The sequence below is a fragment of the Panthera tigris genome, chromosome C1, assembly GCF_018350195.1.
Source record: "Panthera tigris isolate Pti1 chromosome C1, P.tigris_Pti1_mat1.1, whole genome shotgun sequence".
In the NCBI taxonomy this organism is placed as follows: Eukaryota; Metazoa; Chordata; class Mammalia; order Carnivora; family Felidae; genus Panthera; species Panthera tigris.
The window spans coordinates 121644488-121671218 of record NC_056667.1 but is presented as its reverse complement, the minus strand read 5'-3'; the positions used below and the strand labels follow the sequence as shown (position 1 = coordinate 121671218).

The 26731-nt window shown below is 36.3% G+C and overlaps 1 long non-coding RNA gene across 1 annotated transcript; it reads right to left on the bottom strand.

Annotated features, from left to right (window-relative positions):
• Positions 1-5107: 5107 nt before the first annotated feature.
• On the bottom strand, positions 5108-21228 carry LOC107181247. Its single transcript, XR_001512063.2, has 3 exons — positions 21190-21228; positions 8335-8449; positions 5108-5433 (listed from the first exon to the last, which is right to left on the bottom strand). It is a non-coding gene; the product is annotated as an uncharacterized LOC107181247 (long non-coding RNA).
• Between the last annotated feature and the right edge of the window lie 5503 nt (positions 21229-26731).

Genomic DNA, 26731 nt, shown 5'->3' with positions numbered 1-26731 from the left:
AAAGATCCCATTAATGCTATAGTTTAAAAGATAGATGAGGTCTGATCCATGTGCTCTCTCTACAACGAAATAGAAGAGATCCACTTTTTTTCTGAACTCACATGAGTGGTTCAGATTCCCTATTTTTCTCAGGGCAGGCTTTCAAGAACAAAAATATCTCACTAGAAGAGGTTGTCTGAGGCCTGGTGTCTCTGCCCTGACTTTCCAACTCCTGTGGGACCTGTTCAGGGCACCACTCCACTTTGCCCTGCATTCCTCTCCATAGGTTTCCAAACCGAAATCAGTCCTGTTCAAAATAAAATATAAACCTCTGTGAAAGAGCACTATCAAAGAAAGCTTCTTTTGCCTGAAGGTAACACCTACTTTTAATTTTTAAGTATCTTTTGAAAAGTGTGCAAATCTACATACTTCTCAAGAGTGTTCTTTGTGGGAACCATTAGTCAAAACCAAGGGAAATTTGAAGTTAGAAGGCATCAGGACCTTGGTTTGCTATATTGTAAAGACTCCAGTGTTTTCTCAAAGTGATTGTACCTTTTTCTAAAGAATAATAACTCCCAATAAAAAACCATGCAGCCTCAATGCCTTTGTTCTCCAACCCCACCCACATCCTCTTTCACCCTTACTTCCACTCCCACAATCTTTAGGGTTTTTGTCTTGTTTGTTTTGTGTTATAAACATTCTAAAAAAAAAAAAAAAAAAAAACCTGGGTGATTGGCACAAAAATGAAATGGAAAAGTTCACAGCTCTATTCCTGCAAAGATACGGTTTGGGGTTTATAGAGGCCAGATCTCCAGTTTACAGAACAAAGCAACACATGCTTGGCTAATGCTCCAGGGTAGACTGCAATTTGTGTTACTCTGTTTTTTTGTTTTGTTTTGTTTTTTGTTTTGTTTTGTTTTGTTTTGGGGAGAGGGATGGGATTCTGCAATTCCCCTGAGCATCAGTGCTGATGCAGCATGCAACTTCCAGCATGTTACCTGTGCACAGTTAAGCCTCATGACAACTGAATTCCATACAGGGCACTGCTCATCTGCATTTTCCCTGTGACTGTGTCATAATCAGGATTCAAATAGTCTTGTTACTGATCCCAACTATCCCTAAAGGGATCTTTAATTGTGGCCTTCTTAAAGCAAACAAAAAATGTGTTGATAATGAATGAACAGACACTCTGAGAGAAGAATGCTGTACAATTTACTACAAATAATCATGTACAAAAAGAATGCACATATGCAAAGGAAGGAATCATGCAAGCCAGTCATAGACATGTTTGATTTTAGGCTCCAAGCAAAGCACAAGCTAGATAGGGGAGCTCTGATGATTTGGCTTCTCAGAGTTTCATTTTCTTAATCTGTAAAATGGGGATAAGAATACCTAAATTATAGACAATATTTGCAAAGTGATTGGATCCATACATAGTATGCACTCAGTATAAGTGTCCCCACAGACTCTGGGTTCTGATATGAGTCTTTAGTTTCTCCTCAACAACACTGTGCCTACAAAAATAGGTCTGTGACTGATGGCTGATATCTGCTATACTGTATGATCTATGATGTAAATTTTTTGCTTCAAAACCCTTCTGCTTTATTCTACTTTTAGTCTTGTGAAAAGCACGGCTAAATGGTGTTAGGACACTCCAAGACCCAGATCTAAGCATTTATTATTATCAGTGTCTTTGGGAGAAGCGTTATGTCTGTGGGATTCACATTATTCTCCACTGTAAAGCACTAGGTTGACGAAGAGAGGAAACCACTTCCAGTGGGAAGAGGTTTTTTCGGCTGGGAATGGAAAGTGGATATGGAGTCCTTATCAGGAATATGGTTCTCATCACCTTGTATATTTCTATTAAATATTTCCCTAGAAATGATAGCTAGGGAGAAGGAACTCGTGTTTAATGACTTCATGCTAAACATTGTGTGACTTACATTGGCATAGATGCATAAACACACACACAGCTAAGCTGGCCATTAATTCATTAACTATTTATTCTAAACCTCTACCCCTTATCTTATTTTGGTTAATCGGAAGATCAATACTTATTGAGTGCATATGTGAGTCATTGTTTCAGTAGACACGATGATGAATAAAAACAAGTATTAAGGGGCATTCCTTGCTTTTAAAGCTTACAGAGTCTTAGGAGCAAAAAACAATCATTTGATACCAATTAAGGACAAGTAATAGTTTGGAATGGTGGTGATTTCCAGTGATATGAGCTTTCAGAGGATGTAAATTATTAATTAAATAATGATGTTTGGAGTCTTTTCTGTGTTCAAATTGGGAAATGAGGGAAGGGTAATTTATTTATTTATTTTTTAAATTTTTGTATTTTTTTAATTCCAGTATAGTTAACACACAGTGTTAAGTTAGTTTCAGGTGTACAATATGTAGTGATTTAACAAATCTGTACATTAGTCATTGCTCATCATGATAAGTGTCCTCTTAATCTCTTTCACCTAGTTCACCCCCACCCCTGCCTGTACTCTGGTAGCCATCAGCTTGGTCTCTATAGTTAAGAGTCTGTTTTTTTGGTTTTCTCTTTTATTCTTCTTTGTTATTTGTTTTATTTCTTAAACTCAACATATGATTGAAATCATATGGTATATGTCTTTCTATGACTGACCTATTTCACTTAATACCCTCTAGATTCATCCATCTTGTTGCAAATGGCTAGATTTCATTCTTTTTTGTGACTAATATTCCATTGTATATGTATATATACCACATCCTCTTTATCCATCTATTGGTGGGCACTTAGGCCACTTCCATAATTTGGCTGTTACAAATAATGCTGCAAAAAACATAGGGTTCATATATCTGTTTAAATTAGTGTTTTTGTATTCTTTAACTAAATACCCAGTAGTGGAATTACTGGATCATATGGTATTTCTGTTTTTAATTTTTTGAGGAAACTCCATACTCTTTTCCACAGTGGCTTCACCAGTTTGCATTCTCACCAATAGTGAACAAGTGTCTTTTTTCTCCACATCCTCATCAACACTTGTTTCTTATGTTTTTGATTTTAGGCATTCTGACAGGTATGAGGTGACATCTCATTTTGATTTGCATCTCCCTGATGATTAATAATGTTGAGCATCTTTTTATGGGCCTGTTGGCTATCTGTGTGTCTTTGGAGGAATGTGTTTTCATGTCTTGTGTCCATTTTTAATTGGATTATTTGTGTTTTTTCTTTCTTTTTTTTTTTCTTTTTGACAATGAGTTGTAGAAGTTCTTTATATATTTTAGATACTAACCCTTTATCATATATGTCATTTGCATATATCTTCTCCCATTCAATTGGTTGCCTTTCAGTTTTGTGGAGTGTTTCCTTTTCTGTGCAGAAGCTTTTTATTTTAATGTAGTCCCAATAGTTTATTTTTGCTTGTCTCCCTTGCTTCAGGAGACATTATCTAAAAAAATATTGCTACAGCTGATGTCAGAGAAATTACTGCTTATGCTCTATTCTAGGACTTTTATGATTTCTCACATGTAAGTCCTCAATCTGTTTTTTTATTTTTATTTATGGTGTATGAAAGTTTCATTCTTTTGCATGTTGCTGTCCAGTTTTTCTAACACCATTTGTTGAAGAGACTTTCTCCCATTGCATATTCTTGCCTCCTTTGTTAAAGATTAATTGACTATATAATTGTGGGTATATTTCTGTGCTCTCTTTTCTCTTCCATTGATCTGTGTGTCTATTTTTGTGCCAGTACCATATTGTTTTGATTACTACAGCTTTATAGTATATTGACATCCAGGATTGTGGTATCTCCAGTTCTGATGTTTTTCAAGATTGTTTTGGCTATTTGGGTCTTTTATGGTTCCATATAAATTTTAAGATTATTTGTTCTAGTTCTGTGAAAAATGCTGTTGGTATTTTGATAGGGATTGCATTAAATCTGTAGATTGCTTTGGGTAGCATGGACATTTTAGCAATATTTATTCTTATAATCCATGAGCATGAAATATCTTTCCTTTTTTGTGTGTGCCATTTTCAATTTCTTTCATCAGTGTTTTACAGTTTTCAGAGTATGCATCTCCTTGATTCAGCTTACTCCTAAGCATTTTATTATTTTTGGTGCAATTGTAAATGAGATTGTTTTCTTAATTTCTCTTTCTGCTTCTTTGTTATTAGTGTGTAAAAATGCATTGAATTTCTGTATATTAATTCTGTATCCTGCAAACTTACTGAATTCATTGATAAGTTGTAATAGTTTTTTGGTGGAGTCTTTATTGCATTCTATATATGGTATCATGTCATCTGCAAATAGTGCAAGTTTTACTTCCTTACCAATTTCAATGCCATTTATTCCTTTTTCTTGTCTGATTGCCGTGACTAGGACTTCCAGTACTATGTTGAATAAACATGGGTAGAGTGGACATCCCTGTCTTGTTCCTGACCTTAGAGGAAAAGCTCTTAGTTTTTCCTCATTGAGGATGATGTTCACTGTGGGTTTTTCATATATGGCCTTTATTATGTTGAGGTATACTCCCTCAAAACCTACTTTGTTGAGCGTTTTTATCGTGAATGGATATTGTACTTTGTTGAATGCTTTTTCTTCATCTTTTGAAATGATCATAAGGTTTTTACTCTTTCTCTTGTTGATGTCATGTGTCACGTTGATTTGCAAATATTAAACCACCCTTGTATCACAGAAATAAATCCCACTTGATCGTGGCATATGATTTTTTTAATGTATTGTTGGGATTCAGTTCATTAATATTTTCTTGAGGATTTTTGCATGTATGTTTATCAAAGATATTGGCCTGTAGTTCTCTTTTTCTGTAGTGTCTTTACCTCATTTTGGTATCAGGTTAATGCTGCCCTCATCAAAAGGATTTGGAAGGTTTCCTTCCTCTTCTATTTTTCAGAATACTTTGAGAAAAACAGGATTAAATCTTCTTTAAATGTTTGGTAAAATTCTGGGTGAGGGTTTTTTATTCTTCTTCAGTTTACATTCTATTTCTTAACCTCTTTGCTCTCCAGCTTTATTTTCTTTCTCTAGAGTAGCACTGTACAATGCCACATAATTTAATTTTTTCAACAGCCATTTTCTTAAAAGTAAAACTAAGCAAGAGAAGTTAATTATAACATATTTTATTTAATCCCATATATTCAAGTATTGTCATTTCAGCATGTTACACTAGTACACTTTAAGTGTTCAATACTCACATGGGGCTAGTGAACACTGCATTTATTGGATACAGCAACTCTAGAGTCTAATCACCACTGAATGACATCAAGGAGATCTGGGCATTACCATGTCTATTGTTACAAAGAATGCTGATTTCCTGATGGAGGTTCCATTTGAGGTACATTCTCCTGTCAATGATCTTCTTTTCTTATTCTTCCCCTCTTTGTCTGCAGTGGTCCAGGTGAGAATTCTGTCTTAGTTCTCAGCCCTTCCCTCTTTCCTCCAGTTGCTGCTGTCGCTGCTCCTGTCCAGCAAAAGAAGAGGGCAGAGCCACACCTTGGAGAATTTAGCACAGGTTTTGGAGACTTGGGGTTTTGGTACAGAACATCCAAAGGGACCTGGAGGATGTTTAATTAGAATCACAGATAAAGGAAAGAGAGGAGGCAGTGGAGGAAGAATGTGCAAACCTGAACAGAAGGACCTTCCTGCCCTTCTACTCCCTCTCACTTCAGCGCTCCATTAATATGATCTGCCAAGTTCCACTTTCCCACATGGGGATGGTGCTGGCAGGTGGTGGGGTCAGAGAGTCAAGAGAAGAGACAGAGCCTGATTTGGGCATTTTCAGTTTCACCACATAGTTCGAATTACATTTTGCATATAAGTTCTGAGTCCAGAAAAATTCTATCTTGATGCTTGATCTGGAGTTATTTGCATCTAAGACATTCATTTACTTCAAAAGCATAGCCTTAGCATCTAAAGCTGGCCAAGGACTGAGCCAAAGGCTGAGGATATAAGGAAAGGTAGGAGTTGGTCCTTCTTCTCAAGGGTCTCTGTCACACACTAGCCAGGAGGTTGTGGGTATCATCAAATTAAAACTTTCTAAATACATTTGTTCCTTCAATAAAGATGTCTTTAGGACAGAAGGACTACAATAATTCTTGGTTTATTGCCTTATTTTTATTTGAATGTCATGTACTTCTTTAATTACGCTTCAGAAAAGTTAGCTAAATGAACAAAGTGAATCAGAATAATCTGTAACCTAGGTAGAGTTGCCAAATGGTTGACCTTCTATTAGTGGAATTTCAAGCATCACTAAACACGTAGAAGATACATTCAGGGGGACAGACTATGTTTCTACGTTCTCAATTACATTATCACTATGTATGAGAGTAATCATGGTGCACAGGCTGACACACCAAGAACTGGCAATTAGAAGTAAAATGTCTCATTTCTCATGAAGTCACCAGTCTCTTGGATTGGGCAGGTCCCAATTCTGCCACTTGCCTTTTGATCTCTGACCAGTCACTTAAATTCACATAGCCTTTATTTTTCTCACCTCTAAAATGAAACCAATTATTTTATCTAACTAGATGTTTGTTAGGAAGAAATGAGATAAAAATCTGTACATGAAATACATCTCTTAGAATGTGTTTGGCATTTCAAAAGTAAACATAGGTCATTTCACCTTCAAAATAAAAACCAAAGTGTCTTCATTCCGCATATAGAATAAAATCCAGTCTGCTTATCATTGTCTTGACCCTGCACACAGCAGACATGGCCTCTATCAATTCTCCACCTGTAGTCACATGAGCTTCCAAACTTGTTCCAGCCTCTAAGTCCTGGAACTAACCCTTCTTTATTTTTGGAATTTTCTTCCCCAAGACCAAAGGTCAACAAACTTTTACTCTAAAAGGTCAGATGGTAAATATTTGGGGGCCATGTGGTCTCTGTCACTGCTGTTCAACTCTGCCTGCTATTGTAACAGAAGACCAGCCACAAGTAATACATAAACAAATGGGAAAAAAAATACACAAACAGATGAAAATGGCTATGCTTCTCTGTTCCAGTAAAACTTTATTTAAAAAAACAGGTGATAAGCTAGATTTAGTCCACTAGAGTCTGCTGACCCCTGCCCTCGACATTTATACATCTGACATTTTCTGGTCATTTTGGTCTTAGATTAAGTGACATCTGAGGCCTTCCTTGTCAACTCTATCAAAAGTCTCTTTGTACCATCTCTTAGTTGTATTGCCCTGTTTTATTTCCTTTCTAGTGTGTATTTATATATTAAATTATCTAAGTTATTCATATGTTTATCAGTTTATTGTAAATGTTCATTTTCCATACCACCGTAATCTTAGTTCCTAGAATAAAGACTAGAACAGGGTGGATGGTAGGTGCTCAATAAATGTTTTATTGCACATATGACTAAATAATAATTGAATGAAATTCCAGATGGAAAATTCCAAATTTTAGTAGTAAGAAATCAGGATTTTAAAAAATTTTTTTGTGATATTTATTTACTTTTGAGAGAAAGAAAGAGCAAGCAGGTGGGGTAGGGGCAGACAGAGAGGGAGACACAGAATCCGAAGCAAGCTCCCGTCTCTGAGCTGTCATTACAGAGACCAGCACGGGCTCAAACTCATGAACTGCGAGATCATGACCTGAGCTAAAGTTGGATGCTTAACCGACTGAGCCACCCAGGCACCCCAGAAATCCAGATCTTTTGGGGACAATCAGAGACATATGAAAATCATGGATTCCTGTAAATTATGAATCCCCCTACATGATCTTTCAAAACAAGACTTGTAAAATTCCAGACCTATAATGAAACCAAGTTATTTTCTTTTTCTTTTCCATATCCTGGCACAAAATAAACTGAATATAGCTATTTTTTTTTTTCTGGCTAAGAAATAAATAGATTGGTCATCACAGTCCAAATCAAAGGCATAAGTGATTCTAGCTCATTGGCAGCCTGTGTGCCTTGAAATGGTTTTAATGAAGGCTTTTAAAAACAACTTTCAAAAAAAATGAGATAGTGTATACCCTGTGCTGTCAGTCAGCATTCTCAGTCAAATGCCAAGTGCATGATTGTACAGTGGCCTGTGAGGACCCAAGCACAATGAGGCATCCTTTTCCTTCTGGCCCATCAAGAATAATTTTTGTAATGGAACACAGACAAAAAAATAGATACTTTTAGTGATAACGATACTGGCAAATCAAATGTTAGTTTAGCTAGAACAAAGGGCTTACACCAAAGTTTTAATCAAAGGGAAGTTAAAGAAGCTATGAGAGTACTATTTACAGAAATGAGGACAAGGATAAAGGAACTATCTAGGAAGTGTGAGGCACTCAAGGAATTACAACAGTTGGAAGTCATTCTACCCGTTTAGCCAGAAGGAATTAGGGAAGAAAATTATCTTACCAGAGTTCAATGAGAACTGGGTCCTGAAGGAAAGGCCAGCCAACAGGAACTCTGGCCATGGAGAAGTATGCTTCTAAGAAGAACCTCAGCAAGGCAACCTTTCCGTCATTCCACTCTGCCAAACCCAACAGGAAATGAGAGGGTATGGGAACTGACATCTGCCGTCTATAGAAGCCAGGCTCCCTGGATACCAAGTAAGACAGAGAATAGATCTGGCTTTGGGTGATGGGGAGAAGAAGAAAAATAGCTAGCATGGTAGGTCAGCTACATGATAAGAGATTACATCTTAGAAATCTACATTTATTCAGTTGATTGTATTTGCCCTGTGGTATGGGAATGCAACAGAGAAAAAAATAATCAAAGAAGTTTTATGGGTGTGTATTCTTAATACTTAAGAAAGTAGGTCAGAATAGTTCCAGGATTACTGGCACAGTTTGTCTAACTCAAGTCAATCCATTTGGAGGCCACCAGTCTTGATGAATTAGAAAATACCATTCCATTCTGAGGCCTGGAGAAGAAACATCCAGAACTAACTAAGTCTAATCTTTAGCCTGGGGCAAATAAACCAAAGTAAAATCCTTCATCATCAGGACAACATTGAATCTCCATTATTGCCAAAAACAGTAAAGAAAGAGAGCTTACATGTTCCTCGTAATTATGGTTAAATCACTCATCAGCAATATTCCCTCTCCCCCCTACCTTTTTTTTTTTTTGACTATCATCATGCAAAATAAAGTCTCTTTTTGTCTGCCAAAACAAAACTTATCGAACCAAGTCCTTTTTTAGGTTGTATTACTTTGAAACCAGCATTCTAGGACTATGATCTTTAACAGAAGGCCATTTGGCTTTAACATCTACTAGAATGAATGCGTATTATAGATGTTAATCCATCTCTTCTACAGATTATATACTTGCCTAGAGTATATAAATATCATGCTATTCCTACGTGTCTTTTCTACTATGTGCACCCTTCCTTCCCACTTCTTGTCGTTGTGCCAGTGCCATTTATTGAGTGTAATATTTTGTATATTTTACACATTTCTTCAAATAACTATATTTTAAAGTGTTATTTAGAGAGAGAGACAGAGCATGAGCAGGGGAGGGGCAGAGAAAGAGGGAGAGAGAAAGAATTCCGAGAAGGCTCTGTACTGTCATTCTGTTAGTGTGGGTTCTGAACTCACAAACTGTGAGCTGAAATCAAGAGTCAGATGATTATTCGACTGAACCACCCGGCGCCCCTCAAGTAACTATTTTATTTTATTTACTATTATTTTTTAATATTTATTTATTTAATATTTATTGAGAGAGAGAGAGAGAGAGAAAGAGTGCGAGCGGGGATGGAGCAGAGACAGAGGGAGACAGAATCTGAAGCAGGCTCCAGGCTCTGAGCTGTCAGCACAGAGCCCAACGTGGGCGGGGCTCGAACTCTCAAGCCTGGAGATCACGACTGGAGCCTAAGTCAGATGCTTATCAGACTGTGCAGCCCATGCGCCCCCCCCAAGTAACTATATTTTAAACTCTTATTATGAAATGATAAATTTGATTTTCCCGAGTAACTAGTTGTTTTTCAAATTTCCTTAAGTTACATGTGATCTAACCTTGTTGTAGTCTTGTTGCATGTGTGGCTGCTGGAGGGAAGGAAAGCAAGAAGGAAAGTATGGTTGTTGTCTTGGGAGATTTCACGAGCACAACTTTTTAATACTAAGGTATTTATCTCTCATGATGTTCATAGTTGCCTTCACATGATGCAAGCAACTTATTTTGTAATTTTCTCATCATAGATGTTATTAAGCTCTTAAAGAGAAATTTAGTAAGAAAAAAAAAAGCACTTTGTATGAACTGTTTTCAGTAGCTGTCTGAAATTAAAGCTGATTTCATTGTTATTCCAGTTTAGCTGCTAACTTTGTGACCTTAGACAAACCACTTACCCTCTGTGGTCCTCAGTTTTCTCATCTATAAAATGAGAAGGATGGGTTAAGAGGTCCCTAAAGCCCTTTATAATTCTAACCGACTGTGATTATGAGTCTATGTCATCCCAGGAAATACCATGAAATATAAAAATAAAACTGATTGAGTTGAAAATGGTCCAACAATTACAAAGAAATATTTGACATTGTAATCATGAACTCACATCAGTTAGTCTTTTGGCTCTTTAATTTGAGAAACAGATGCTTGATTGCTTGTTTAAAGCCTGTGTAAAAAGCCCAGCCCAGCCTTGTGAAAGCTCAAAATATTCTTAAACAGGGATGTCAATTACATAATTTTCTAGACCTGGCAGTTTGGTTGAAATTAACCCACAGCATATTAGAAAGCCTTTTTCTTTTGTGAGCATCTAACGTAGTTCCTATTGCTCTCCTCCTGGGTATCCATTTGTTATCAAAACCAGAAGCACAGTGTGGCATCCAAATTGAAGTTCAGTGTCAGCTGAGGTTACTTTTCTACATTTCCCAGAAAAGGAACAACTATTGTCATGGGAGAGGATTGATGTGTGGCCATTTGGGGTCCTTATTATAATCTTTTCTTTAAGAATGAGGGATTAGAATGTTAATGCATTCAATAATCTATGAATTATAAAGGTAGCTATACTTCTTTGACCTTTTCAACATTTGGTATTTTGATTGAGTGGCCATTCTGAGCCCATTCTTTTTAACAGCTCTATTACTCTGCATGAAAGAGGAAGGCTAGCCAGGTTTTGAAAATACATTCCTCTTAAAGCAAGTGTAGTAGGATTTGGTTTCAGTGTGCTAGAGAGAGTGCTGGGTGTTTTAGGAAACTTTCTCATGAAATCCTAACAATGTTACTTATGAGATAGTATTATTATTAGTGAAGATATTGAAGCACAGAGAATTGACCACAGTACCTCAGAGGTGAAAGGGAAAGGCAAAAGCAATCAGGACTGTATGGTACCAAGTTCTGTGCACTTTCCAGAGTATCCCAGTCTTGAGGTTCTGAAAGTTGTAAGTGGTAAACACAAGTAAACATCCTAAACTCTTGCCTTATTCTAGACGGAACTTTTAGTATTGGTATCTTCTTCTAAGAACCTACTAAGTACCAGGTACTCTTCTGTGACTGGTAGAGTGATGAACAATGCCAGAATCCCTACCCTCAAGGAGATTACAGCCAAGGAGTTTAACTCAGGATTAAGGGAACACACAAAGGATGATAAGGTACCCAGGGACAAGCAATCTGGGGACACTGGTACCTAACCTCTCTGCCCAGATCTTAATGGATGAAGGAATAAAGTAGTGTTATTGGAGCGTAGTGGAAAAAGGAAGTGGATGAGAAGCTACCAAGTAGGAAGAATATTTCTGGAGGTCTCAGTTACCTCCAAAAATGAAATACTGTCACCAGAAGGATGGAAAGAAGAAATACTGTGCTCTCTCTCTCTTATCCTCTTTTCTCTCTCTTTTAAAAAATTTTTAAAATGTTTTTGAGAGAGAGAAAGATAGAGTGTGAGTGGGGGAGGGGCAGAGAGAGAGGGAGACACAAAATCCAAAGCAGGCTCCATGCTTTGAGCTGTCAGCACAGAGCTCCATGCAGGGCTCGAGCTCACAAGTCCTGAGATCATGACCTGAGCTGAAGTCGGATGCTTTAACGATTGAGCCACCCAGGCGCCCCAGTGTCCTCTGTTCTCTTGACATTGCCTTCTATTAGCTGAATCTAACCAGACAGCAGCCATCACAAAACCCAGTCTGTAAAGGTCAGCCTCTGGTGACTCAGAGCAGACAAGGAACATGGAAAGTGGATGAGGGGGAAACATGTGGGATCACAACAAGATGGCTTTTCAAAGCAAAGGGATGAGGTGTCTCAAAGATAAATTCATGTCTCTATTTCTTTCAAAACAGAATAACTGCCTGCAGTTTTTAACTGATGTCGTTTCTCAGCTTTTTCACATCAAAAATCTCTATGGCGTTTTAGGTGGAGCAAACTTACATGTGGAATGCTGAGGGAATAAAGTGGTACTAGGGATAATGAAATAAACTCAAATCAATCTGTGCTTATGACCTAGGTGTTAAGAGTGAGAAATGAAAGAAATATTTTCCTTCCTCATTTTGTTGTAGAGATTCTAATCCTACACTCTTCTTCAGTTACTGAGATAATAGCATATACTAATGATGAATTCGCAGAGAACATTGGGGGCTGTGTGCCTTTGAAAGATTGAGAGAAAGACTCATGATATTGATAGCCCATCAGAACTGAAGATGAGATTTCAAAATGACAGTGGTAATGAGGGTTCTTTATTGGCTCCAACCTTGATTCCGTTCTATATAAGGCAAAGAAATAAATACATGATTCCCTTGAGTGAAGTTCAAGCAAAAGCTGATTCTGTGACATTTTCAAATTGCTTTCAGAGTCCATGCATTCAGTAAGTTTTTAGCCTTTTAAGATATTTGATAGACTACAGTTTTGTGGGGTTTTTTTTAATGAATTAATTAATAGAAACAAGCTTACCTAGAATACTGACCAATAAAAAGAATATTAGGAATTATGTTATAGCTAGGAAGACTCTGGGAATATTATTAAGTTAGAAAGTGAACCATTGTGTGAAGAACCTTGACTTATAGCATTCATAAACCCAAACGCTAGAAAAATATGTAAAAAAATTTTATTTAATAAAATTTCAGGAGACCAGTGAAAATAGCCTTATGATAGAGCTCTGTATCTTCCCCTGCAGACACTCTATTGTAGATAAAAGAGAGACACGTTCTACTAATAAGAAAGATGAAATCTTGGTAAACCTTCTGCAGTGATATTCTCCAGCAAATAGTCCTGAGAGTAGGTTTTGGTTTGATTCACTCAATATGTATTCATTGAGAATCTTCTCTGTCTGGTTAATTCAATGCTATAGAAAGTAGAAAAGTTATCATCAGATCAGCGGGGTAGACCTAAGAAGAGGAATGCAGTTATCAAGAACTTCAGAAAAGCACACTTCCTGCTGTGAGCATTGGTAACCTCATTTGGTGGCATAAAATCTATCAGGGGTCTTCCCAGTAGGATCCAAGAGTGACTGCACGTCTTTCCATCCAAAGCATTTATCCAGGGTTATAATTAGTTTAACATTTAATATCTGGGACTTCCTCACAGGCAGAAAATGTCATGAAAGAGGGAAGCACTGAGAGCTAGGAAAGGGATGATGCAAAAGTAGGAAGGCGTGCATTTAGCCTTCTTTACTGTTGATAAGAATTATATGCCTGCAATTTCTATTTCCTTTATGTTAATGTGCTGGCTGAGTCATTGGCCAACTGGGACTCAGGGTGACCACCCAACCTGGTATACTTATTTCCCCACTGGAGGGATATATGGTTGCCCTAGGATTTTCCTGGATTGTGGAATATTTTCTGAACATCAAGAAGTTATCTCTTCTACCTTTTCCCCAAAGCATTACTTTCTTACCATTGTAGCCATAAACAAAAGACACGCTAGGCTATACATTGCCTAAATGAATGATTCATTGAAACATTCTATGAATTTTATGTTCTCTCAACCCAAAACACAGGCCCAGGATTTGAGAAGAATAGAGATGTATGCAGTTTAATATTTTTTTTTTTTTTGCCCTTTTTTCATTGGTAGTGAGTCTGAAAGAATAGATGTTCGGTTCAGTAATCTTGCAGTATGTAGGGCAAGCATGGGCACTTTACACGTGGGGCTGTACAGCCTAAACAATGGAGGATAGAAGGAGGTCAAAAAAGTACAATTGAGCTCCCTTATATTGGAAAGGAAAGGAGATGATTTATAATGTAGCAAAGAAATTATCATGGTGTTTCTGTTACCTATGAAGCTGGTTTCGGCTTCAAATTAGAAGTTAATCTTTTTTCTCAAAGAAGTGGTGTGTAACATGTGCTGCAATTGCTGCAGTAATGCAGACAAACTGAGAATATTTAGAGACGAGCAGATCAGAATTCTGTCTCAAAAAACAGAATAACAGCATTTTCAATTAACAAGTATCTGTCATCCAGCATTTTGCAGCATATGGAAGGAATAGAGTGAAACTTTGCAGTGAGTAATTAAGAAGAAAGGTTGCAAAGGCTACAGGCATTGTAACTGAAGTTTAGTGTTTCAAGTCTGAACTTGGTGAAATTGCAGACAAGAGTCTGAGAAGTCGCTCTAAATGGCAACATGTGATCAAATAGAGCAAAAGCATCCCAGGAAAGTAAGTTCAAAGAGCCCTGATAATATGTGAATTAGGTGTGACTAATATATAATAAAAATGATTTATTTACACTGTTTATGAATGATGTTTCTGAGCATTTAATAGGCATGGAGAATGTTAAAATAGAAATAAATATGTAGGAACACCCAAACTTAATAGAAAAACAAGTATTTTTCCTCAAAGCCTTAAGGAATAAGTGCTTTTGTGTATATACTTTGGGAAATGTTTTTATAGGATGTGTATCTGACCCAGGTAAACTCTAACTGGTAAGCATTATGGTTCCTAGAATGGATGGGCTAGATAAATGGCATCCCTTCCAGAAATGTATTTTAACACTTTTGATTCATGTGATGAGCAAGCTTAAATAAATTGAATGTGCTCTAAAAGTAGAAACCTGATCTTCATTGAACTCACTTAAACGATTATAAAACAAATACAAATAAGTGTTCAGTCATCAGAATTGGAACCATGGAAAGATTGGCAGAGAACAGGCAGATGACCATGATGTGGTAATCTGTACAGGTGTGTGATCATTAATATGGAATTAGACCATCCTAACCATAGTCAATGCCATTCAGGTGATAAGAGATGTTTTATGGGAAATGATTCAGTGATGTTTCAATTAATGAGTCTCTTCATAGTACAAAAGCAATTGTAGGTACTGATTTGTGTATGAATATATTAAAGAAGTTGGGACATTACTTTGGTGATCCTGACTAGTGGGGACAAGGCCACAGTTAAGGCTCTGCATATAAACTCCATTAGTTGGTTAATAATTATTTATATTCAGTGAATATGTTTATTATACCTGACTGTGGGTAGTCTCATCAAACCACTTTTCATGGTTTACTTTGTTGTTACATTAATTTCTTGGTTTGTGTATGTGTGTGTGTCTGCTCACAAGTGTTTAATCCTTTAAGGTCTCTTAGCATATCAAAGTGTTTTTTGTTTTGTAAAAAGATACATACTCATTTAGCTAGGAGTGGGGAGGGGTACATAGAACAAGCCCAAATTGTGGGGCTGACAATTTTGTGAGCATGCAAAGCACTCAACATTTTTGTTTCCTGGTGAGCCTCTCTGCCTTTCAAAGGCCAGCATGCAACTTTATTTTCCCCCCTTCTGGCAATCTGCTTTCAGATATGAATTTTTTTTTTTTACCTTGAATTTCGCCATTTTCTTATTTTACAATATTTAAAAGCAGGTTTTTACTCACACATGCAGTGACTCTGTTTTTCTCACCTTATACAAAAAGCTGCATTTATTAAGTATTCATCTTTTTTATTGTCACAGGCAAAATGAAATTTGCTTGTTCCGTTTATTTTGACATTTCAATGCCAATATTCTATTTCTGAAAAAAAAAAGCGGCATAATTCTGTGTGCTGTTGTTTCAGAGACATGAGAGAGAAAGCAGGAAGAATAGTGTAAGTGTTATTCTTCCATAGTGGTCAGATAATCTCGAAAGGCTCGCATTTTCTCAAAAGGAAGAATTTTCTTTAAGGGCACCCGGGTGTCTCGCTCAGTCAGTTAAGCGTCCAGCTCTTGACTTCCACTCAGGTCATGATCTCACAGTTCATGGGTTCTAGCCCAGTGTTGGGCTCTGCCCTGACAATGTGGAACCTGTTTGGGATTCTGTCTCTCCCTAGCTCTCTCTCTGCTCCTCCCATTCTTGTGTACTCACTCACTTTCTCTCTCAAAATAAATAAATAAACTTAAAAAAAAAGTTTTATTTAAGAGGGACAGGGGCGCCTGGGTGGCTCAATCGGTTGACCGTCCGACTTCAGCTCAGGTCACGATCTCGCAGTTCATGAGTTCGAGCCCCGCGTCAGGCTCTGGGCTGATGGCTCAGAGCCTAGAGCCTGCTTCCGATTCTGTGTCTCCCTCTCTCTATGCCCCTCCCCCATTCATGCTCTGTCTCTCTCTGTCTCAAAAATAAATAAACATTAAAAAAAATTTTTAAAAAAGAGGGACAGAACATAAGTCTTGTATACAATTGTATGACTCCACATAAGGTTAATTGTAATTAATTTATTGTCATTAGCATTTCTTTCTGTCATTGTTACTCAGAGAAACTTTAAAGATAAACTGAGGCATATCAAAATTTTAGGGAGATTATCTGAGCAAAAATCTATTTGAGTCAGGCAGCATGCTATCTAGCAGACAGAATGGAGCTCTGAGGAGCTATACAGAATGAAAGATATTTGCAGACAGAAGAGAACAGAAGCAAGGAAGTTATACTAATGCAAAAAAGTGGGTTGGCTATTGTAAAATTACTTTCCTTTAGGAGAAGGCAGGGGGCTATCAGTCAGATAACCTCACTAGTGCTAATCAGGTGATTTCTGAATGACTGGTTTAAGATTCCATTTCTGGGACAGCCAGCAATGTAATTAAGTCTTGGTTTGATGATGTGGGACTTAGCCTAAGTGATTACACTCTGGACCTTTTTCATGTTTTTAACTGTGTGTGTGTGTGTTATACATACATATATGTATAATATATATAAATATATGTGTTTATGCATATACATATATATGCATATATGAATATATATTTATATAATTATGCACATATATAACTATTCATATATGTATATAATATGTAATTATATATAATATAAATGTATTTATATTATATATGCAATATATAATATTATTGTAAAATATACATATCATATATTATAATATATTTTTAAACTGTGTATAGATAATATATAGTTCATATATATTCACATATATGTAAACAAAACACATTTTTATACATGCACACATGTAGGGAACTGCTATGTATTGAGAGTCTACTAACTTGTCTAAGGTAGGACCACAAAATGTGTTACACCATTTTTTCTCTCAGTGATCGGTATTTTAGATGGAGGTGACTTAAAGTACCCATCAAATTCCTAAAATAGTGCCTTTCATGAACAAGGAACTAACTCAATATTTGCAAAGCAATTAACATGAAACTGCACAAGTACAAAGCAATATGTGTTATCTGGTGAGCTAAAAATGCACTAGGAAGTTCAAGAGGTTTTAAGAAGTGGAAGAAACCTGAAGACCAACACAACTATTGATGTCTTCACAGGGAAGTTATCCAATGAAATGCCCAAGTTTAAGATGGGACATATACATATTGCAATGCACTCATGTAGGTTGGGGCTGGGAGGTTGTACACAGAGGAATTAAGGAAGAAGTCTGTTTATTTGTTTTTTAAGAGAAAGAGAAAATGAATAAATAGTCCAGGGCATAGAAATTTTTGTGTAGTGCAGTGAAAAGATCATGTTCAAGGGAAAACAATAAATAAACTTGAAAAGAACAGGTAGTTTGTACATGGAGGAAATCAGATTATAAAAATGTTATATCTAAGGTCGTTACTAGAAATAGACTAATTGCTAGTGAGTGTAGCCATTTGCAAATTGATTCATAGGACATTCTTGTTTAGAGAATGATAGAAGTCGGGATATATGTCTTCTCAAATAGAGAAATATGTTTTATTTGCTTCAAAATGTCTAACATTTTTTAAAAGTTTCTAAAATAGGTGAAGTTTAATACCTTATTCTCTAACACCTATTAAAAACATTGAAATAGTGACTATGTCTTTTCTCAACAAAAAATATCTGTTTCAGAATCCACATTATCCCTTCTTTTTCCTCTCCTCACTCCTAAGCAATCCAGTTGGGCTCCAGCTACCACTACAGTCTGTCTTGAATCCCCCCATTTTCCTATTATCCCCTCTGTCTTTAGATTATTAAGTACAACCTCTCATTCCCTTTGAGTGCTATTCTCCTCTGGGCTCTCTACTAAAAATGCTTCCTCTGTCATCTCTTCACTCTAGCTGGTCTTTCCTACCTCCAGTTGAGTTTCCACAGCCACGGCAGAATTTTCTGTATAAATACTTATAGAATACATAAGGCCCCATGTTATAAGCCTTTATCACTCCTTCTTGCAAAGAAGATAATGCCAAACTCCCTACCATTGTACTTATATGTGTCATAACTTGACCATTAATCAGACTCTCTTGCACTATTTCCCATTCCTTTATTTCCACTTGCAAGGAGATTCAGTCCCCCTGTTTTGCACTTCTCAAATAGTCTTTGAGCTTCTCAGCCTCTGTGCTGTTTTGGTCACACTATTTTCTGCCTAGCATAACCTCCTTTCTTTCTTTTGGCTGGAAAATTCCTATTCACCTTTCAGGACTCCAGTAAAATGTCACATTCTATTTAGTCACTCACTGTAAAATATTGTAATCTCTTAACTTTTCTTTCCCTATTTACATACCACCTTCTACAGTGAATTATTTACTCAGACATGCCTCCCCGCCTTCTTGTTACAACCCAGCAGCATAATGCCTGGCACATACTTCATTCTTGTGAACTGCTAGATGGGATTGTTTTGAAATTGAGGCAGATATAACAAGGTTTTCTTTTTTAAAACCACTTCTGTCCTTTGTCAATTTCCCTCTGCTAATGGGTATCTTTTTTCTATATCTCTGCAACACACAGAGAAAGGTTTATACATAGTTTCTTTATTAGGCCTAATAGAGAATAATTTTACCATACTAACATAGAAACAAACTCAAACAACTTGTTAAATTCGATAAGCAACAGATTTTTAGCATTAACTCTTTAGATTGTATTAACCAAACTGGTTAGTCACTTTTAAATTTATAGTCAGCTCATCATTAAAAAAAAAAAAATCAGTGACAAAAATTGCTCAAGCCTCTTGTTTAGTGTTAGGTTATCTATACAGATTTTAGTGAAAAGTTTCATTTTCAACCCACAGTGGAAAATCTAGACTATGCAAAGGTGTTTATTTTGCTATACTTTCCAAGAACATCAGAAATCGTTTATTAACAAAATAGATGATATAGTAACAAAGGCATATTTTTTGTGGTAGTAGAAGAAATGGGAAAATAAGAAGTACTATTGTTGTAATTACAGTGTTGCATTGTCTCTGCTTTCTCAAAATGTTATACTAAAATTTCTTCAACAGAATATACCTTTAAAAATAGTTCTCCTTATAATAGGTTCATGTACTTGTGTCCTATATTTCACTATAGGGGATGTTTGTAATATATTTTTGGAATGAGAAATGGGTCAGATATCCAACAGTTCAGTATTTCACATTTATGAACAGAGCCACCGAACTGAAAATTAGCTTTGGGTGTAACCCAGGACCAACTCTGAAATAGAGGCTTTTGGAAAGCACATAATTACGACCCAATTTACAGAAACCATGTTTATTTTCCCTGGCAAAGAGGAGGTATCTATCTAAGTTTTAATTACAGGCATTGAGTATCTCTGGCCAAAAGTGTCTGTTCTGTGGTGTATTAACATGAAAGATCATTTGGAAAGGCTGGGTTTGCAGAAAAACAGTGAGAAAAAAGAAATTAGATGTATAGAGTTAGATATTCTGCACATAATTTGCAAAACCTTTAGCTCATCAAAGGGAGAGGTCAGAATTCGATTTAATGGAATTGGAAATTAAGTTGCAGAGAAGTACAATTTAGCAAAAATGCCACACTGATACTTCAAATAGTTTATCAGTAAGAAGACTTAAAAAAAAAAAAAAAAAAGAAAAGACTGGTTGTGTGTCCAGATAAGGTTTTGTTTTTCTCTTTATCTTCCCTAGAAAAAAAAAAAAAAAAAAAAAAAAAAAAGAAAGAAAAAGAAAAAAAAAAATCCCTAAATGTACTTAGGACTTTAACCAAGGCAAAAAAATAAGAGACAATCTTGATGTCCTTAATCCTGACCTCTTCCCCCACCTACTTCTCTATACATATATTTATACTTAACGTATTATTATCTTCTCAGATTAAAATTATTTCAGAACCTCATCTGGACATGTTTGAGTGACATCTTTTGCTTAAATGTATTTTTCATGATTTATTTCCCATTTTTTTCTGACTTTCCAGAACTGAGTCATTCCTTGGTTATGAAACACCCAAAGTTGTTCATGGGAGGAGAACACTTTGAAAGAGCTTTTTTATTTCACAATTAAAATTAAGTAACATAAATATATGTTCTTAAACAGTACATAACTCTCTCAGATCTTGCTCAAGATGAATCTTCAAAATGCACACTGCCTCACCCTACCATTGCCAGAGTTTCTATGAAGAAAGGCGGAAAAGATATTTCTAGGTATTTCACCACTTACTACTTAGAGTTAAATCTAACTTACTACAGCAAGGACCTTATCCAACAGTAGTTGACATTGTTTTTTCTTTCGTTTTTGATTCTGCTCAGAGTGTCTTGGCTTTAGGTAGACAATCGTAACTATAAATGTACCCTTAACTTAGCAATACCATTTGGTGTTAATGCAAAACCTTCCATCAAAATTGCGCAACCTTCATATATAACTTAGGGTAAATGGGCAAAGATTATTGTTTCCTAGGTATAGAGATATCTAGAAACTTAAGCAAATATTTGAAATCAAAGTTATAATCCAATATATGTATGGATAGATGAATGGATAAACAGTAATCTAGAGCAGTTATGAAATGCTTTGTCCATACACCTCTACCAGAAAAAAAAAAAGAAAGAAAAAGAAAAAGGGACATGAATTAAGGCAACCTAAGCATGTTTCTGAGAAATTTCAAGTGATCTAAGTATTTATACTTTGACTAATCATGACTGCTATTTGGAAGTGAAGCCTTGCAAGCAAACATATATACTGTGTTTACATTTATACAGTAGTTCCTCCTCCCCCTCTTACCTGCTGTTTGGTTTTCCATAGCAGTTTCTGTCCCCCGTGGTTAACCATGGCCTGGGAGGAGATGCTCTTTGTTCTGGTGAGTCTTAAGAAGGTCAGTAGTGTGCCTAAGGCTATGTCACTATGGCCACACCATTCACCTTACTTCATCTCATCAAGTGGACATTTTATCATTTCATGTCATCACAGACGGAAGGGTGAGGACATTGCAGAAAGATATTTTGAGAGAAAGGGAGAGATTGATCACATTTCTGTAACTTTTATTACAGTACATGGTTATAATTGTTCTATTTTATTATTAGTTATTATTGTTAATTCCTTACTGTGCCCAACTTATAAATTAAACTTTATCATAGGTATGTATATACAGGGGGAAAAAACAGTATATATAGGGTTCAGGACTATCTGTGGTTTCAGGTATCTTCTGGGGGTCTTGGACGTATATCCCGTGGATAAGAGGGGATATTGTACCTATTTATCTATATATGTGTGCACACACACTCATACACATCCACACTGTGATTTATAATCTTGGGGAATATGATATTCTAACTGTAATTCAAGATAAAATAACTAAAAATCACATATTCAAAATTGTGTAAACAAGGGTGGCTATTTTTCGGACTTGTGAGTGAAAATCTTGACATTCTATTCCTCCAGCTAGATTTTTCTATGGCATATTCATTTGGCATAATTGTCTATAAATTTTGCAATAACAACATATCAGCTATACAGTTTACTAAGTCAACTGAAAGAAACTTTAGATATAATTTGTGGAAGAAATCTAGGATGTGACTGTCATGTTTAAACATTCACAGTAAGTTGTTTAAGAAAAAACTGTTGAAATAAATCAAGCTTTAAAAATATACCCACTTGGGGCGCCTGGGTGGCTCAGTAAGTTAAGCCTCCGACTTGGGTTCAGGTCATGATCTCACAGCTCGTGAGTTCGAGCCCCACGTTGGGCTCTGTGCTGACAGCTTGGAGCCTGGAGCCTGCTTCCGATTCTGTGTCTCCACCTTTCTCTGCCTTTCTCCCACTGATGCTCTGACTCTATCTAAAATAAATAAAGGTTAAGAAAAAAATTAAAAAAAAAATATACCCACTTGCCTAACATTTTTGACTTTTTTCAATGAAATTATCTAGATGTTTCTCAGTCTTCACTATATATTTTATCCTCAGTAAATAACCTTTCATTTCATTAAAATATGTCTCCTGAATAAGAAAACATCTTTATTTAACCATGAGATCACCCTTCACACAGATAAAATAAAATAAGTAAAGCTTGAAATCAGTGAGCATAGTTCTTCCTCTTGGTTACATACAGGCGGAGAGTATATAACATCAAGAAATATACTGTGACATATTAATTTTGGGCCCTGGAATTTGGTGGCTTGTATTATACCAGAGTCAGGCAGCTCTAGGTTTGCCTCCTGTTGTTGCCAGTGGTCTCCCTGGGTCTTAATTTTCCCATCAGCAAATGTGATTATTGTTCCTTATCTCATTATGCTCCTATGAGGATTATATAAAATGAGCTGCTCAAAAAACGCTTTTAGCTCAAAGCCTGACACACAATAAATATCCAGTAAAAGGTATCTATAGACAAAGGGACAGAAAGACAACACTTGATGTGTTCAGAATCACCAATCCTTATTTGTCCTACGGAAGTCTACACGCAAGACATTGCTGTGACACATGGTGATGCTTTTCTCTTAGTGACCCAAAACCAGTCTGTGAAATCACAATGATTGAGTCTGTAGAACTGCCACTAGGAGATACATATGTATATATGTATATACACATAAAGTATACACACACACACACACACACACGCACACACACATATACACACACACATATGTATACACATAACTTAAGTGACTTTTTTTTTTATCACATTAGCTTTTAACCAAATCATATTAATGACAAAATAAATATGTGCTTGCTATATTACTCATTTGCTTAGTTCTTGCCAGCATATTCTGGCTTTTCTAGCAGCAGGCTGATCACTTATTCCATAAATCCATCTAATCCAAACTGTCCTGGAGGGACTCAGGCATGTTCCCAGCTGAGGTCAAGATCTTGTTTCCTAGTCACTAAAAGCAGATTTACTCTTAGTGAACAGAGCATAGGAGCAGATTTATTTTACTTATTAAGGATAAAGGTAAACTCCAAAACCACTTGTGAAAATGCTTGTCAATCTGACAAACACAAATACATGTCATGTCCCCAGTAGGCTATTAAACTGTAGGAGAAGAAATGTAGCCCCTGTCACTGAGTTTACAATTCTATCAGAGGGAGAAGAAGAAAAGCAAAAAGATTGCATATAATTATTTCTCAATTGTCTGATGAAGTCTATAACCGGAATCCTTTTACTTTGAATGCTGATAACTGAGAGAACCCTTTTGAGTGACTAGTAATTATGTTTCGTTTTGTCATTTATCTCCTTTTCATGATTAAAATTCAAAAAGATCTATTATCATTCCCTTGTAGGTTTGGACACTTGTTGGTGTGATATATTCACTCTTACCTGCAAAGCCCTCCTTCCATCCACCCCTAACTTTCCCCTAACTCTCTGACAGTCCCATGCAAGGGGACCAAAAGTAAAGTAAAATTCCTTGTCTCTAAAAAGAATTTCCTGAGTCCCCACCTAGAAATAATCATTCTCCTCTGCCTTCCACAGCACTACATGACACTGCTCTATTTGTGAGACATGGTACATTCTGCTATTGTTCATCCATAATTATAATTCTCCAGTTGTCCTTCTTGAGGGCATGGTTCTTATCTTATCCCCAACAACAGGTAGCAGAGTCCTGAAGAAAGCACATATTTAAAAATATTTGTGAACCATGAGTGTATTTCAATAATTTGGGTACTTCAGTCTGGAACGTTCAATGCTTTAACTCAACTTGTATAATGAAAGCCTCTGTTTTCTGTCACAAGAAGTGCAGAAGTTGAAAAAAAAAAGTGGGAACGATAGAGGAGCAGTAAGTAGCCATGTGTTAGATAAGGCAAATCTAAGCTGTGGCAACAAACCGACATCTAAATCTCAATGGCAGTTAATATTTATTTCTCACATGATTTGCCATTCATGCCATTGCAGGAGGCAGTTTTACTAAGGTTCATCATTCCATAAAATACTCATTATTTTTCTGACCTCTGATACCAGTGTCCTCATCCCCCACTGTTCAATAATGCTGCCTATTTGCAGGTTTTGGATACAATAGCAGCCTACTTATGGTATTAATTTATAGAGTAAACAGAGCTGTGATAACCAGTGGATACTAAAATATCACTGGCATCCCAAATTAAAGGCTCCCCTCTATCCAATGGCTCTGCCATCTGAAAAATGTATCCTCAAGGTCAACACACTTGAGATGAGAGAGAGCCGAAATACCACATGGGATACTTTGAAGGGCCACAGTATTTCTACCAAATCCATTGGTGTGAACTCAGTCACATACAACCTAACTTCAAAGAAAGTGGGGAGAGCACATGGATACTTGGTAAGCAATAATAGCCGCTGGCACTAGACCCTACAATGACAATAGAAGTTCACTTAATTTAGACGTGCCTGGGTGGCTCAGTTGGTTAAGCATCTGACTCTTGATTTCAGTTCAGGTCATGATCCCTGGTTCATGAGTTTAAGCCCCACATCGGGCTCTGTGCTGATAATGCAGAGCCTGCTTGGGATTCTCACTGTCTCTCTCTGCCCCACCTGTGTGCTTGCTCAATATCTCTCAAAAATAAATACATACATATGTAAATAAATATATGTTTTTAAATTTAAAAAAAAGAAGTTAATTCCTATAACAAAGCTGATTTTAAAAATCACTGAAAGGTGATTCCAGTTCCTCCCCAAGACTGTGCTTTATGTCAGCCCAGCAGATGCCGAAGGCATATTTCAAGGGTTGCCATGGAGCATCATTGTGTCTGATCACAGCAGATCGCTTCTGGATCTTAGAACCTGTCCTATCCCATCCATGTGGATTGCTTCCCTCTCTCTGTACCTCTTGTCTCTCTGGGCTTGGGTTGACTGTTCCCTATCTCATATATTCTTTGCCTTTCCTTCTGTCACTTCATTTAGGTGTAATTTTATGTTTCGACAAATATTTTGAGAATATTTTTGTTTAATGTTAATTATATTTTGGAGTTGTACTTTGTGTTTTCTCATGTAATGATATATATTTTCATGCTTCAACATGATCTCAATTCTAATAACAGAATTTTGATAAGTATGCTATGGAACATCATCTTCATGATTAACAGAGATACTACTTTATTTCATTGCAATTTAATCATTGCTTGCCTTATCTTAACAATTATATCTGGGATGGCAAAACTGTATGATCTGTATTGCGACAAGAGGAATATCTAGATGAATGGTAATTAAATACATCCTATTAACATACGGCATAAGAGAGATGGATTTAAGTTGGAAAATTGCTTCTTGGTGACCTTAGAGAGTGTCTAGATTGGTAATCAGATAAGTCTACAACAGATCCCATGGAGTGAGATGACTTTTTTGAGCTAAACACGTATAATATTTCCATGAGTTACTCTGTATATCAAATTCTATTAGCAATCTTCAATAAAAGGTATTAATACCAAAATAATAAGGCCAATTAAAAATAATTACTACTCATTTGGAGTGACAACAGTACAACAATGAAAATCAGTGAACTTAGGGAGTTTTGTTAATTAACCAAATATATCCTTTTCTAGTCTTTTAAGGAAATTCGGATGCTTATCAACTGTCATACATATTAACTTTCTTATAAAACTACTTTATTCTGTTGTCCTGCAATTTTGTTCCCTCCCACAGTTGCCCCTTCTCTTTCCACTCATTTTTTGTTCTCTTTGTACCTAGAATGAGAGAAAAACATTTGTAGTATTGTGCAGAGGAGGAAAACTTTTCTCTTTTCCCTCCAAGTTATTTGACTGGTCTTATAATTAAATTGATTGATATAAGACAGATTAACAGAAAGGAAAAAAATAATTTTGTACATACTGGAACCTCAAAGAGCCAGGCAGTAGAAGTTTCTAAGGCATCCTAAGCTAAGGAGAAGGTTGTAGGGTTCTGAGGCTTCAAAAGGGAGGAAGACAATGCATAGTAAGACAGGAAAAACAAATGTTTGCTAAACAGATATTTTCATCTCATGCAGATAAATATTTCTGATATAATAGGTTATCTCTGGCATTGGATCTCTTCCTGGTACAGGCCCTCTTTCAAAATTCTTTTAAGCAGCTAAGGGAGAAATTTAAAAAACACAACAAAACCTCCTGAGTCTGTTAGGCCTTGATTGCCTTTAGCTGAAAATGTTTGGCAGGCCAAGTGGAAGATTTTGGGTTATATATTTTGCTCCCCCTCAACTGTGAATCAAAGGGATAATTTTTAAAGATTCAAATCCTTGTTTGTGGCAAATATTTAAGAAGAAAAGATGAAAAATTCTAATCAATCTAAGAAGACTCGGGGTTTAGGATTTTAAGAATTACCTTTAGTAAATTGGGTAGCTTTGCATGTTAAGGACCCACAATTGTAAAAAGA